We start from the raw sequence: 16208 nt of genomic DNA on the forward strand, positions 1-16208 counted from the left end.
GTGGCACGAAGCATTTCCGCCACACAACCATAAAGCACGACTGCGAAATTTTTTTTTTTTATGCAATTAAGTGTGTGGACGCTTAAGTGTGTGGACGCTTGACCGTGCGGACGCTTAAGTGTGCGGACACTTAAGTGCGTGGACGCTTAACTGTGCGGACGCTTAAGTGTGTGGACGCTTAACTGTGCGGCGGACGCTTAAGTGTGTGGACGCTTAACTGTGCGGACGCTTAACTGTGCGGACGCTTAAGTGCGTGGACGCTTAACTGTGCGGCGGACGCTTAAGTGTGTGGACGCTTAACTGTGTGGACGCTTAACTGTGCGGACGCTTAAGTGTGCGGCGGACGCTTAAGTGTGCGGCGGACGCTTAAGTGTGTGGACGCTTAAGTGCGTGGACGCTTAACTGTGCGGCGGACACTTAAGTGTGTGGACGCTTATGTGCGTGGACGCTTAACTGTGCGGCGGACACTTAAAAGGGTAATATTATGCAGCTTGTTGTATCGGAGCAGTTGTTCATAAAAATGTGGAAAATATTTTTTATTAAAAATTCAATTTTGATCATACTGTTTTTGTAATTTATTATACTTAAGGGAAATAGCTGTAAAGCAGGAATAATTGAAATATAAATTTTGTTACCTAATTAGTGGCTGTTTGTTAAAATATGTTAAGATATTCGAAAATGGAAATTTTATGTAAATGGAGATAATCTTACTTGAAGATCTGTTTAATTAAAAAAAATTGTGGTGTCTGTTAAATTATTCCCGGCGTTAATTTTAATTTCGGGAAATCTTTAAAAATCCCTTACTCGTTAATTTACTAACGGAGAAACACTCTCGTGATTTCATACTTTTTATTACTTATTTTTCTATTCGCTTGTAATAATTCAAAGAGGACGAAAAACCGTGCTCTTCGAAAAAACACTTTTTTCAACATTCCCACGTGGGAAAGCAGATTTTCGCGCATCCGTGTTACAAGTTTGCGCAATTCTAACTAGAAATCCTATTGTTAAAATTAACTGCAGGAAAATCCCGATGAAAATACTCGTTTAGCTCTAAACGCTTCGACGAACTCCTCGATTCCTCAAGTTATACCTACAAAACATTACTATGAAAGCGAAATATCGCGGTTTGCAATGCTTGTAACCAGGGCCGTATTTATACTTTTGCAAAACGAGACTTAATTAATTTTTACATTACAAATTTAACGTTCAAAAATAAGTATTTTATTTTACAACTGTAATTAAGCTGTTTTTTTATATTGTTGCTTGTGAGGAGTAAGATTTGAAAATGTGACCAGACAAATTACGCCTAATGCGCCTTGTGGTAATCGCGACCCTGCTCCTAGCAAAATTATGCAACAATACGATCTAATTATACGAATTCATTTCTCAAAGTTCGTTTGACAGTGAAACTGACCGTCCACAAATTTACGTAATCCACAGAACAAATCAAGATCTACCCTCTGACAGAGACGTATTATCGTACGAAGGAAGAAACATTTTAATTATGCGTGTAATTAACTCATAAGCGACGAGTGCAAGGAAAATGCAATTATCCTCTTGATGGAAAACACGCGATTTTAACGCACAGAGGTGAAAGAAAGATGTGTATCCGCTTCTTTTGCATACACCGATGATTGATCGTTAATTTATCGCACGTGTTGGAATGTTCCTCTTTTTTTTTTTTTTTATAACAAAACAACTCGACGCGTCTCAGTGTTCTTGTTAATGTTACGCTCGAGTCATTATTTACGTCTATGTAAATTGTTCGTACGTGTTACACTGGAAGAATGGAAGTGACATAATTGACGTTTACTTCTGTGATTTCAGCGGTCGGGTGTATTCGAAGAAATTCGTATTTTCTCGAATACTTCGTAACTCTTAATTAAAGTTTCTAACCGGGAGTGTTATCGTTTTTCAAACAGTCTTATTTGGTTCAAATTGAAGCACAGTTTTGTCTTGTGAAACGTGTAATGCACGGAGAACGTGTTACAATTGAAGAACAGTCGTTTACCTTTCTCCGTATTGTTAATATCGAGAGAAACGAAAAAATTTCGTAGAGCACATTTATATCTTAACCAACCCTCTGTAACTTGATTTTTCTTCGTTCGTGGGCAAAAAAATTACGGTTGATTGCAGTTTTACATTTTTATGGGAGCAGCAAGAATAGATGTGAAAGAGAATTGATAAGTAAATAAAACGAGACTGTAAAATATAGATAAATGGATATGTAACTTCCAAGTCACGCGTTGTATCCAATAAGAGACTACTCTCCGAAGAAATTGCACCGAAAAATCAAAAACGAAGAATTCTTATTCTCTATCGATCTCCAAAAAAAAAAAAAAAAAATCCACGAAAAATTCTTGCTTTCTATCGATCGCCTACTTCAACCGCAAAACTGCGACAATGCAACGAACGATTATCGCAACCCTTTCACAAGCAAAAATACCGACAAAACCGTTCCTCGATATCTCCGTCGTTCTCGATTCGCAAGAAATTCGCTCTGGATCACGTTTCCACCGACAATGTCAAAGAACGTCGCACACGATCGATCTGTTTTTTTCTTCTTTTTACCAACGCGACGAAAGCACGTGGAGATAAAAAGCTAACGGTAGGAATTCGACGGCGTCATGGCTAATTATCCGTTGCACCGTCAGGGAGGAGAGCAAAAGAAAGAAAGAAAGAAGAAAAAATAAAGTAGGAGTAGAAAACGCGGAACTTAGAAAGTCCCGAGCGGTGCAACGTCTGGAAGGTGATGTCAGAGGCAAGAACTTTGGCGCGCACGCGCGTCTCTGCGCACACAATTGCAATTTCCGCGGATGTACGCGCGCCGCGCCGGCGAAACATACGTTGCATCCGGTTCGTCTCTAATTCGCCGTTAAAAGTCCCACGGTCCACAGGAAGAACGAGTAAAACTGGATCGCGGATGAAGACACATTAAGTTCTTCACCAGGGGAAAGAATACTTACATGTTCGTTAGCTAGCGAATCAGACTGATTGTGAGAGAATCTTGAGAAGAGGAGCGTGTTACACGCCTCGGGAACGAGATATCGATCGACAAACCTGTTGATTTTTCATTCTTCGCTTGGTTTCTTTGTTTGGTCGTTCGGGGTTGTTGGTTTGTCGTAGGAAGTGTGTCTTTTTGGTCGGTGGTCATTTTGAGAATCGTGGGAATTTTTGACTCTCTTCAAATGCATTTTGCGAAATGATAGAGAAAGAAGAGATGGTGAAAAATGAGCTTGGTTGATGATCCTTTTTGGAATCATGCGAATTTGTTGCTTTTTCGAAATGTTTTCCAACTGGTTGATTTTTTAACCGGGAAAATAGATTTTTTATTAATAGATGCTGAAGAATGAGATTGATCGATGATCACATTAGAAATCGTGTAAATTTGTTGCTTCTTTGAAATGTGTTTCATTTTTTAACAGGGAACAGAATTTTTGACATGACAGAGGAAGAAGAGATGCTGAAGAACGAGCTCGATTGTAGATCACTTTAGGAATCATGTAAATTTGTTGCTTTCTTGAAATGTTTTCCAACTGGTTGATTTTTTAACCGGGAAAATAGATTTTTTGAAATGACAGAGGAAGAAGAGATGCTGAAGAATGAGATTGATCCATGATCAACATGATCCGTGTTTCAACTAGTTGATTTTTGATTAAGGAAAATAGATTTTCTGAAGTAACAAGAGAAAAGAGATGCTGCATACAGTATCTTCTGATATATAAAATTTTGAAACCAAACACGATGGTACAACAATACTACAACATATTGTAAAAAAGTAACTTAATAATCGAGCACGAAATTTTTGAACAAAAGACAGACGTACAAAATAGTAGCCAATTGTGGCAGTTCTAGATTAATACGAATAGGAGCGCGCGTTAACTGAAGCCAAATAAAAGGCAGACAGAAAGACTGATATATGACCTGACAAGAACTCTAATAAGATTATACCTTTTTTTCTACTTATTCAACTGCATTGCACCATTGTATCGTTGTTCGCTGTATCTCGTGTAATCGCTTTGATTTACCTCTACCTTGCGTTACTCGTACTTCAGCATCGCTTTCAATTTTGGATTAAACGATCCAACGTACTCTAATAAATAAAGTTCAAGCAAACCCCGATAATGCCCTTTAAACGAAACTTATATCATAACAATTTACGCTAGCTGTCCGCTTAATTTTGCCTCGGACTGTATCTCCTGCTTACCAATTGCAATGCAACATTTCACCGTTCGGGACAATAAATCGTCTTTGTACCGGTCGTATTTTGCACCAGTTGAACGGTTCCCTTCTTCTCCCACACGAGGTTGCAAAGGAACTGTTAAACGATCGCTCCGTTGGTAACAGAATCAAAAGTTCCCAACTTGAAATAACGATTGCCTTTTTCTGTCAGACACAAAAGAAGAACAAATAATACCAATGTCACTTTTTATGTTTGTCTGATCGATACAAACTTGTGTCACGATTGTCGTTCATGTTTAATTAAACGTCGCGGAGCTTCGGTGTCCCTGTGTTTTGTATTCGCGTAAAAAGAAGGAGAGGAGAAAAAAACACTCGAGCGGACATTTGATTCAACCGAACAAGATATATCGGCGAGTAGATAGTGGCCGACAGAAAAGATTCTCGCGGCGGCCTTCGGCTGCACTCGATAAATTCTCGTACGTACAATTTCAAGGGGTTCAACCGTGTAACTGGGTCATCCCGGCAAGGATACGTCGCGAATGCAATTTATCGAGTGCTCCGAGCCACGAGGAAAACCTCGTACGATGTCAAGTTCGACTCTCGATCCTTTTCAATCGTTCGCTCGGAGATTGAACACTTCGAAAGATCGAATTTCTTTATCTTCGGGTATATTCGTGAAATTTCATTGCATTTTTATCAGGTGTGTTACATTAATTCAGCGCCTCGGTTCATAAAGTCTTGACGACTTTGTCGACTTCAGCGTTGCTGTACCTTTTTTTTTTTACGAGGAAATTCATCAGCTGCTTGAGAAATTGGAGAAAAGTCGTGCGAAATAAGGGGGATTGAAATTCTGTTGGCAAATTTGTGAAAGAAGACATGGAATTAATTTGTATATCTAGGAGATAAGAGATGGAGGATCGAAGACTTGTGGAATAGGTGAAATATTGGAAGTATTGGAAATTCAGGTGGAAAATTTTCGTACGGTTATTGAATACAATTTTTTATCGCGAAGAATAGGAATGTTATGGTGTAGAATTTGTATTCGTAACGAGTGAGGAATATTGAAAATTTATTAATCCAGGCTTCTGAGTTTAAGTCGTCTCCAATCATCATTTCAGATCATTTTTAGCGTGTTTACAAGTCCAATTTAATACAGATTCTGCAATTTTTCTTCGCGTCTAAAAATTTACGCTTCCCGATTTATCTAATCTCGAGTTCACTTTAAATCTTGAAAAAATGTTGAAAAAATATTCTCGGGAAGAAATCAAATTTTCAAGTATCCACTGTTAATTCGATTTAAATTACAGGCTTCTGTAGTACCAAATTTATGTTTCGCAATTGACCCAAGATGCATTGCACGTTCGTGAAAAATCGGCAAGCGAGCCATTCACGGTATCTTGTCGATCAGCTCGCGGATATTCATTCGCTGAAGCTCGACCTTTCAAAACAATGAATGATATCATTCCTTTTTCTCGTTAGAGGGAATTAGTAATAAGTTTCACGAAGGTGAACGAAAGAGTTCCCTGTGACTCGCCTACCAGAAATACCACGATCGGCCAAATAATCGATACCCTTACGCTTTCAGATTTTACCAGCGATAAGTCTCCTTTCTAATCGTCTATTTTATGCACAACTTGTACCATTTTTCATTTTCCGCTTCTATTACGGGAATTTCGCGCCAGTTTCGAGTACGAACGTCTATAAGAACGATTAGAGCTCTCTTGTGCAAGTTACAATATCGGGAATTAGGTGGAGAACTGTATTTTGCGCTGTGACAGTAATGTTTCTTATGTGAACCTTAACGGAGATATAATTTTACATGGTTACTGTTCTCCTTGTTTCATTTCCTCCCCCTTTTTTTCCAAATTTATCGCGTTATTAATATAACGCTGTTACGGTGACTAAAGTGTTAAGTAATATCTGTAAGTATACGGTTGCTATGAATCTGTCAAGTGTTTAGATATTTTTGAGCGGTAATTATAGCAGTGTGGGGCAAAAGTTATTTGGAAGTTTTGAAATTACTTAGATTTCAAATTTAAATTGAAGTTTTCGTTCAGTTTTCGAAGAAGTGATTTAAATTTAATTTAAGTGTCACTCTTTTCTCGAACATCTCGTTAGAAATCTTGTCCGAGCAAGGTACTTAAATTAACCATCGTAGCATAGGAGAAACGTCTTTCAACGGGAATTGAAGTGGATATCGGCATGTTGAACTTCGTGAACGAATGGTCAGTCATGAATAACGAATATCGAATGAAGGAATTAGGAATTGAAATCGTTAATTTTATTTTAATGAAATTTCATTTGTAGATTGATAAAACTTTTACAAACGAACCAACGACGAATAAAAAATTGAAATAAAATAACGAATAAAATTTTCAAAAAGCTTCACTTATACAACATTCATAAAATCGTATTCACTGCTCGTTAGTCGACGAAAAATGTCTTCGAGGAACGCCCAGCCCTGTAGTACAATACATAGGCTTCCTGTACAATCCCGAAAGTGGCCGTCCGTAATCGATTACTCGAAACGACGAACGTGACCCAGCTGTCTGTCGCGATGTAGCAACGCGGTTGGTTCGTTAATCTCGGATTAGAAACGTAAGATCGGCTCGACCTCGAAATCGATATTGCGAAGAGCTCCGTGACGCTGTCCTGGCCGACCGAATCCGACGTGTCTTGGGGTCTGGAGACTCGACGAGACGACGAAGGTCGGTGCCGTAGGAAAAATGGTGGGATGATGCTTTTATCGCGGCGGAATGGCGTGCCGATCCTTGGTTCTCTCGTTGCGAAACAACGCGCTTGCTTCGTGAACGAACAGAGGTTGGGATTGGCTCGATTTACTCACGTGCCGCACCGCGCGGCGACCGATTGAGAAACGGCCCTGATAACGAGAACCGTAAAATCCACTGTTTCTCTCGCCTCTGCCGGAGATCGGACCGTTCCTTCGCCCCGTTCTGTGCTCCTTCGAAATTCGAATTACACCAACGAACCGATCCACTTTTCCCACCCAGTTTCAGACGGGGGACGTGCACCCTTGCGATTCGGGAAACGGGGTTATTGATTCTTCGCTGACGCTGTATTTTAGACTGGATCTTTTCCTTTGCTCGAGCAGTAATTGTAGTAGTAATTGTAGAGAGGATTTTAGGTTGTAGTTTAATTTTAGGACGGTGGAATCAGTGAAATCATAGTGAACAAGTGTATTTCGTTGATTTGGATAAAACTTAGGTGTAATGTGGTCTTTGAGAAAATATTTTAGAGGATGAAAATTGGGGCTGGACATTTTGTTTTCTAGATATCTCGAAGAAAAATAATGCAAATATACGAAATGTGTGTTTTAACGTGAAATCTGACTATGCGAATAATTTTCAAAGATATTCGCTTGCAATATTAAAATAGCAACTAAAATATTAATGTTAAAATGAAATAGTATTCATGTTATCTATGCAAACACTGTTTCTTTAGAATTGCATTCCCTATCAGATATCAACCTTTTTAAAGCTTTTCTAAACTTCGTTTAAGGACACTCTGTATTGAGAAGAAACATTGAAGTGTCCCTCTTGATATCAATAAGTATCTCCAGCGATACCGAAAAGAATCTAATTTTTTCTCGATATGAATTTACCTGAAAAATTCTCCCATATCACGCGTAACGTAAATTAACAGGCAATAATAATAGATCAAGTAAACTCGAAACAGTTCCCGATGAATCTCAATCTAAAAAGAAGGTACAGTCATATATTTGTATCACTTCAATTTCATTTATTATCTAATCTCACGCATCAATTATCGTCCATTTCTCTATTGTTAATCATGGTCCCCGCGATTTTCTTCTTTTGTCGCGCTAAGATCTTAATTCCGGTCGTCGTTTTACACAATTTTATCTGCCGTTCGCGCGAAAAGAGCTTTTCCCTTCGAGCTAATCAATCCTACCGGAGCGGACAAAAAGAACTGTCGATTATTCCGCTCCCACGTTAATCTTCGTTCGAAAGAGTTGCGTTCCGTTACACAATGCGAGACAAAAATCACAGAGAGATAACGTTAGATAATACGGTCTGTTGCAAGCGGCTCTACGTGCGCTAGCGTGCTGCACCACGCCGTTTCGCAATAGTCAATGAAACATATTGTGATAACAGTTATTCATATTTTTGTTCTACTCGTCCGGTTGCATCAGCGTGTTGCAATAGCGTGTTTGTGCGAAACTCCGCCGTCAAATTCGCGTCTCGTCTCGTCTGGGTTCCTCAATGAACGCGGCCAATATTTTTTCGTCTCGCGAAATTAATAACGTTCAAGGTAAACCTGGCCAGGTGACCAAAAGCTGTGTACGTACGATGTATACAGGTGTTGGGTCGTCGTTTGAGAAAAAGGGATAAAAGGTAATGATTGCATTCGAATGAAAGGCTGAACGAATGGAAATTGTTAAAGTGGAGAGAACCCGTTTTTCAGATTGGTCGATCTCGAAATAGAATTTTCGCTGGTGCCGGTGAAATAGTTCATTTTCGAGGACAATTCGAAGGATCGAACGTCTTCAATGACGCACGATTTACCAATCTTTCGGCTCCTAATTCTCTCTCTCTCTCGTACGTTTCGTCTTCTCTCTTTCTGGCCTTCGTTCAACCAGGTAGAACCCGCCAGACTAGCCGAGTTCAACGCGGGAATGAATGGGCGTACGATACGATACTACCTAACAGGCGATTGCAGCACGCTACTTCCGGTATGTGTTCCGAACGTTACGAGAGAAACGCGCATACGTGGCGAATCCTTTACTTGGATGTGTTTTGTAGTCACGTATTCGGGAGTTGGTAGTCCTAGAAGTGAAACTGGAGGACGGTGGGTGAAGTAACTGGTGGTTTGTTTGAGTTGGTTCGGTAGTCTGGGTGTTGTTACGTTTGCATTGGAAAGATTATTATTGATTGGATGTTCGAGTATTTCACTCGTGATCGTATTAGTCAAAATTCGAAGCGAGAGAATTCCAAGTTGAAGAATTTGGGAACTGAACAGTTTTCAAGCAGAAGAGAACGAAAATTCGAAAATCTTCGATATTCAAATATTGAAAAATTGGGAAACTTGGAAATTCTAAAGTTGAAAAATTGGAAAATTGGAAACTTTGAATATTCAAAAGTTGAAAAATTGGAATCTTTGAACGCTCAAAAGTTGAAAAATTGGAAACTTTGAATATTCAAAAGTTGAATAATTGGAAAAGTGGAATGTTTGAATATCCAAAAGTTCAAAGATTGGAAAGGTGGAGTCTTTGAGTATCCAAAAGTTTAAAAATTGGAAAATTTAAAAGTTTAAGAATTGGAAAGTTGGAAAATGTAAAAGTACAAGAATTGGAAATTCATAATTTGAAAATTCTCAGGCTTCGTCCCACATCGCTTGACAATTATTTCTGTCAAACGAACTCCTAATCCCCTTTCAAACTTCTTACTCTAAAAATACCACGCTACAGCTCCTAATCAACCGCACTTAATTCCACGAACTACTTAATTACTTCAATAACTACATCCTCTTCAACACCTATTTTCCCAACGTCTATTCCTAGAAAGAAACCGTAACAGCTTCTCAATTGAGTTTCTCAACTTCGCCTAAAAAAGGAATACACATCATCCCACTCAAGCATGATTCATCCTCGTACGAAACACTACTTTTCCCGGCGAGATCCTCAATTTCATTCGTCTCGAATCAACGTTAAAACAATTCAATTTCCATCAAAGTATCCCTAACCCAATTATCCGGTGATTCTAAGGCATTTAATCGAACACGTTCAATTTGCTTTCCGATATACAGGGTGAGTCACTTTAACATTGGCGCCTAAAATTTCATCGTTCACTCTGATAATACGAGGAAATTTCTGAGCAAGTAAATATACATTCTTTTACGAAGGAGCAAATATTCAATTTTTTCTCATGGCCATATTTTTCCAAATTTCGATTTTCTCGAAATCAGGGTCCTCAATTTTCTTAAATTGTCGGAAATTTTGTGTCACGATAATCCCTTATTCGAATACCAGTAGAATAATTGAATATTGCATAAGTGACATCAAACGGAATATTCAAAGTGCACGAAATATTCGGCGCAATTCGAAATTTCAACACTTGGAATAAAGTATTCGTACTCGAAATTATTCAAATTATCCAAGCTGAAAAAATTCGCATTCGAATTGTCCGAACAAAGAGATTCGTATTCGAGACGATCCAAATCATCCAAAGTTTTACAGCCCTAGTTCTCGATCTCAAGTGACTCACCCTGTATACATCGCGACAAGCTAAATACCTGCTCGAGCGATCGTGTTCCTTTTTTCTTTTTTTCGTTGAATCGTAATTGGCGCCGACGAGCTTTTCCGTGCACGTGCACGCTCGTTAAAAGGTGTTACGAAGCCGATACAGCCAGCGCAATTAGGCGCGTGTCCGCTCGCTTGATCGCGCGCCTGCGGTTGCGTTAGTGGCACTCGTTGCGTGATGTTGCGGCCACGCAGGAAGGTGACGCAAAGTCGAGCGTGGACCAAAGACGACGAAGAGGCGGCGACAGCGGAGGTAGAGGGACTATAATAGACATTTCGGGAGCTCGGCAACATTTTATCGGAGTTTCGTTACCGGTGGCGGTGTATTTTTGGCCGGCAGAGTCGCGATTCTTTCCGCGCTGGTGAAACTGCTCCACCTCCTCCTCGTCGTCGTCGTCGTCGTCGACGTTACTTTACTTCGATCGTCAAACACGATCGCCACCGACCTTCGTGGTTCGCGAAGATCGGGTTTCCCGTTGGTCAGGAATTTTTTGAAAGCGCGCTGCTAGAATTCTTGGTAGGTGTTGGTGTTGTTACCTTCGAGGAACGAAGAAATTTAACGCTGATGGATACGGGAGAGTCGCATTTACCGCGAGTACTCTACGAGAGAGGGAGATTGGAACGATAAAATTGGCCATTTCGTATGGAAATTAGTCGAGTTTGAAGGAAAGACGTGTTTTTGTAGGTCCTTCTGTGAGATTTTAGGATATCTGTGAATTTTTTTGTTCATTGGAGACTGAATAATTGAAGACTGAATTAAAAAAGAGATACGAAAATAATGAAAATTTCAAGAGAACAATTTTGTTTATTAACAAAATATATAAAAACATATTTTTTACGTGTGTCAAACTAGTTTATATAATTTTGTGATATTTTTATTCGAATATTTTCAAGTCTTATTAATTGACAAAAAACAGGTTTACTTTATAAGAAAAGATTTTTTATGTGCAGTCTTCAATTGTAACGTCGCTGAAATTTGTTCACTGTGTCAAACATGTATGCGCCGTCGAAGAGAGAAAGTACTGAAACATGATTTTTCGATATACAGATCAATTTGGAGGAATTTTTGTTATTGGAAAATATTTACTTTTTTTATTACACGTATTGCTATAAGTACAAGTGAAACTGTTTCGTAATATCGGTTAAATAATCGAAAACATTAAACATTCTGCAACAATTCTAAATTTACATCGTCAAACACCTATTGTAGCGTACAAAACCAAAGAGTTCAGTGTACCAGTAACAAATACACGATATCCGAATATAGACACCTATGTATAGACCAGCCCTATTTATATCGTTGCAAATATAAATAAAGCTAAGTATGTCATTCTTTAAGCATACGAACGGAGAATATTTTTCTCAATAAAATCTATTTAAACACTTCGCGTGTAAAAATAGAATAATATTAGGTCGTGTAATACAAAATATCCTATTTCTAATCATTCGCTTAAGTGATTAGATCGGTGTTGAAAAGTGCTTTTTCCTATTAACATAAAGTTCACACAATTCTTGTTAAATTACCGTCGAGGAATCTAAGAGATTCTATTAGGCGTCAATCAAGAAGAACGTGACATTTTATATTACACAACCTAGCAATTCTGTACTCTAAAGGTAGGCTAACCTAACTCCATTAGTTTATCAAAATTCAGCTATATACTTTTATTAAAGCCATAGGGGCCTATTCACGTTACATAATAAATAAAAACAATTTAATTGTTTGAACTACTACAAATATGATCGTTAATGTTCATTTCTTCTGTTGCAAAATTATTTAAGACTTTCACTGCCCAAAGCACCTGAAAGCCTCGATAATAATAATAATTATAATATAGGTCAGTCTGACTCTTACACACGGAATTAAAAATTAAAACGAATCAAAAAACACGGCAAATTGTGATTTTTCTTCATCGAGGAATGAGAAAACATTTCTCAACCGTCGATAAATAGACCAAAGTCTCCAAGCATCTGTCTTCCGCGCAAGCACCGCTGATCAATGAAACCTCGTACCCCAAATATGAAGCGTCTTGTACGTCGATAAAATTCGAACGGTTCTCATTTCCCTTGACCAATGGTTGCGCAAAGGACAGCACGTAGGTGATCAGATTTTGCACCCCTGTTGCATCATTTGCTACACGCACGTAGGTGTGAAAAGTGTTACTTATTTGATGTCGTATATTTAAACGTTGCATCGACCGGTGTTCCTGCAACGACGGCGGACAGAGTGGCAGGCGGCGCGATGGTGGGGACAAAGCTACGAAACACACGGCAATGCGAACCTCGCGAAACCGAGGTCGGCATTCTCTCATGACTGTCGTTTCGCCTGTTCCCCCGAGAGCTGTCCTCGAAAATCAACGAATCGAGCATTCATTGTCAGTACTATCGAGTCAGACTACCGGCAATATCGGCCTGCTGACTTTGAAACGTGCCATTGCTAGTCTCTACCTTGTTGACAGTGGCGCCATTCAGATATCGGAGACACTTCGTTGCGATTTAATATAGAATTGAACGAGTAAAAATAAGAAGTAAGAGATTTCGCTAGACGTTATTTTCGGGAAATTGAAGAAACCGATGAAGTTACTTTAAAACTGTCGCTTGAGAATTGTTGTTATGGTCTTGGAGCGTAATTTCATAAAATTTTGAAAATGATATAAATTAGAGTGGTGTATGTAAAAAATAATTTTCGATGCTTTTTGTTAATAAAAAATTGCTTTATTGGAGCGTATAGCCTCTTCCAGGTCTAGTTTTCAATTCTAGGTTTAGAAAATGTGTGCTTGAATACTGATAATTTAAAAAAAAATTGGTTCAGATTAATTGTTTGAAGTTTTGAGAGCAAGACGGACGTGAGTCACGCAAGTTAAAGATAGTCAAAGGTTGAGAATATTTTAGGTATCTGTTTTTGAAGGTGAACCAAGATTTGATGATTTGTATTGTTATAGAGATGTTCTTCGAAAGGATTTAGTATTACCGGAAGAGAGAATTGGCGCTTGATTTGAATTTTAGCTCGAATAACAAATTAAAAAAGAGAAACTGTCAAAACAAATAAATACCAATCGCTGTAAATTCACTAAAATACTTCAAAAACATAAAAAATTTTTTTTAAATAATTCAACTTAAAATAAATACATTCGAGAAATATAAATATTCAAAAAACACTGCAACGCTATTCATAAAAATTTCCAAACAATTCCATAAATTACTATTCTCCTCTAAAGACACTAATCTCTACTGACATCAATAACCAACGTCGAACAAAAGTCCCGATGTACGTTAAAATCACCTATTCCTTCACAGTCAACGAACGTTTTGCCTGAATCGAGGAAAAATGACTCATCCATTACCTGGAATAATAAAAGCGAGATCAAAGGATGTACGATCACCGGGGAACAGGGCCGTACAATTGCCTGGTATATCCGGATACGTAATCGATATAGCTGCGTCGATGATTAGCCATCGATTAGACGGAGTCATTCCTCCTCAGGCGAACACGTGATCACTATAGATCTTTCATCTTTTTTCTCTCCCTTCTACCTACTTTTCCCTTCTTTTCTTTTTCCATTTTTTTTTTCTCGAAACGACAATCTTGATGCAATCGCGATGAACATTGCCGATAGGGACTGTTATACAGGATAAGGTGTGCACGGTGAAATGTTGTATTTATTGTTGTCTATGAATCAGTAGGTGTATTATAGTGTTGGGAGTGCAACGTTCGAGCAAAGGGAACGTCGTAACCGTGTTGTTGCGTGCCGATCATTACGGTGTCACTGAAACAATCGGAATTTACGTAAGAATGTTTCAGCATGAAATCATAGCCTGACTCTATTGCGGTGAAAAGTTTACCTATGCGACGATTATGATGAATTCTCATTGGCGTGAGTCGCCTTTGGTTTCTTTTTCTCTTCGCCATTCTGACGCGGGGAAAACTAGGCAAAGGGGATTTTCTAAGTGGAAATTCATCGTCTAATGTGTTTCCATGGCCTGTTGCCGGTAAATATCAGTTTTGAGTTAATCACGTATTGTGAAAGTACGTACGTGAATGACTGAGCATTTTGACTGCTCGATTTTTCCTGGAAATGTGAATCGTCGGATCTGGAAATTTTAAAAAATGTAATTTTGAGGAAAACGAATTTGAAGTTTAAAGATAATTTTATATCACTTTCGCGATAATTTCTTAATTAAAAGCGAGTCAATTTCGAACTTTCCGCATTTAACATGGTCAACAAGAAATATGAATCGTCGAATTGAGAAATCGAAAAGGACATAATTTTGAGAAAAACGAATTTAAAATTTAAGAACAATTTTACACGATCTCCGTGACAGTTTTTCAACTAAAAGCGAGCCAATTTCGAACTTTCATCACTCGGAACAGTTAACCCTACTGCGTTCTTCGTCTTGACTGTACACTTAAGACTTTTGGGTCAAAAAGGATCTAAGGCCTTAGGTGAAACAATTTTTGTTTTCAACGCGACATATGAACCTAGACAATAAACGTTTGAAATAATGCGAAGGAACGTAAACTCGATAACAGCAAAAATGACTGAAAATATAAAAAGGCGGTGGGTCAAAAAAGACCCGAAGACCGCTCTAGGGTTAAAAAAAAGAATCGTTCTATAATACAGCATGAAAAAGAAAAATTCAATACTTTAAGCCTAACTATTACATCTTTATCTCTCCGAAGAAAATTGCTTCTTTCTCATAAATCTTCTTTTTCTTTATTTACAGAGCCGAATCAACGAGAAGCTTCCAACTGCAACAGATGCCTAACGATGCAAAAAAAAAAAAATACGAAGGGATAAGAAGAATAGGAATATAACAGTGAACAAACCGAGGCACAGTAACACGCTAGAGAAATGTGAATAACGAGGTACAAGTGTCCCGCTTCAACAAATTCCCAAGCGACGATTGTACCAGCAACGAATAACAACATCTCGGATCACAATACAAACAGGAACGTTTCCCCGTGAAACGGATTTTCGAAAGGATACGCACATCCTGCCCGATTATAGTCTCTATTTTCCGTTGCCGAGCGGAGCAGCTGGCTAGGGGAAACCGGACGAGGAAGAGGATGCTGACTGAACGAGAAAGACGGAACAAGGGATCCCGACTCGTTTCGCTTCGATTTAACCGCAACCTCGTGGAAACGTGTGCCACCGGTGGGCACACAGGGAAAGACGTACTGGCGCACGTGGCACATTATTTTCAGTCTAGCATGGAATCGGGGGAACCCATCTGCTCGAAGGTATGTAAAGTATCTGAGGAAAACTGTTTGTATCGTCGTGCCGTTCTAGGAAGTCCTTAACACGCCGCTTCTACCGTGTATCGTTTTTATTCCTGTAGCAGGAAGTCACGGAAATATCTGTACACCCTTTAATTATCGAAGTTCTGTGATTAATACGCTGCACGCCGCAGTGATAAGAAGACTAAAGAGTTTCTAACGTTTGATAGAAAGTAGAAGAATTACCTGGCAATTGTGCAGCAATTGTTTAATAAATATCACAGAAGGAAGGATATTTAATTTTAAATATCAGAAAAGTATACACAATGTTTATTAAAATTCTGGTATAAAATCCTTAATACAGAAGTCAGAAAATAATTGAAAGAGCCAAGTGTGGGAGTGTAGAGGAAGCAAATAGGTATTGGACGAAGGATGAGCAAAGGAAATGTACGCTATATGTAAGGAAGGGTTAAAGAATTTAAAGCATTTGGTAGAAGATTGTAGGGCGACGGAGGATAGAGACATAAGAATAGA

At 38.7% G+C, this 16208-nt stretch overlaps 2 protein-coding genes across 2 annotated transcripts in view; one reads left to right on the forward strand and one right to left on the reverse strand.

Moving 5' to 3' along the window:
• Nucleotides 1-16208, reverse strand: part of LOC108578859 (probable RNA methyltransferase CG11342) — a 53096-nt gene that overhangs the window by 12973 nt on the left and 23915 nt on the right. The window lies entirely within an intron of this gene.
• LOC108578808 (tribbles homolog 2) overlaps nt 15677-16208 on the forward strand; it is a 52977-nt gene continuing 52445 nt past the window's right edge. Inside the window, exon 1 of the mRNA XM_017942234.1 lies at nt 15677-15698. The gene's annotated coding sequence lies outside the window, so the exon portion shown is untranslated. The remainder of the gene's footprint in view (nt 15699-16208) is intronic.

Source organism: Habropoda laboriosa, unplaced genomic scaffold, assembly GCF_001263275.1.
Source record: "Habropoda laboriosa isolate 0110345459 unplaced genomic scaffold, ASM126327v1 scaffold32, whole genome shotgun sequence".
NCBI lineage: Eukaryota > Metazoa > Arthropoda > Insecta > Hymenoptera > Apidae > Habropoda > Habropoda laboriosa.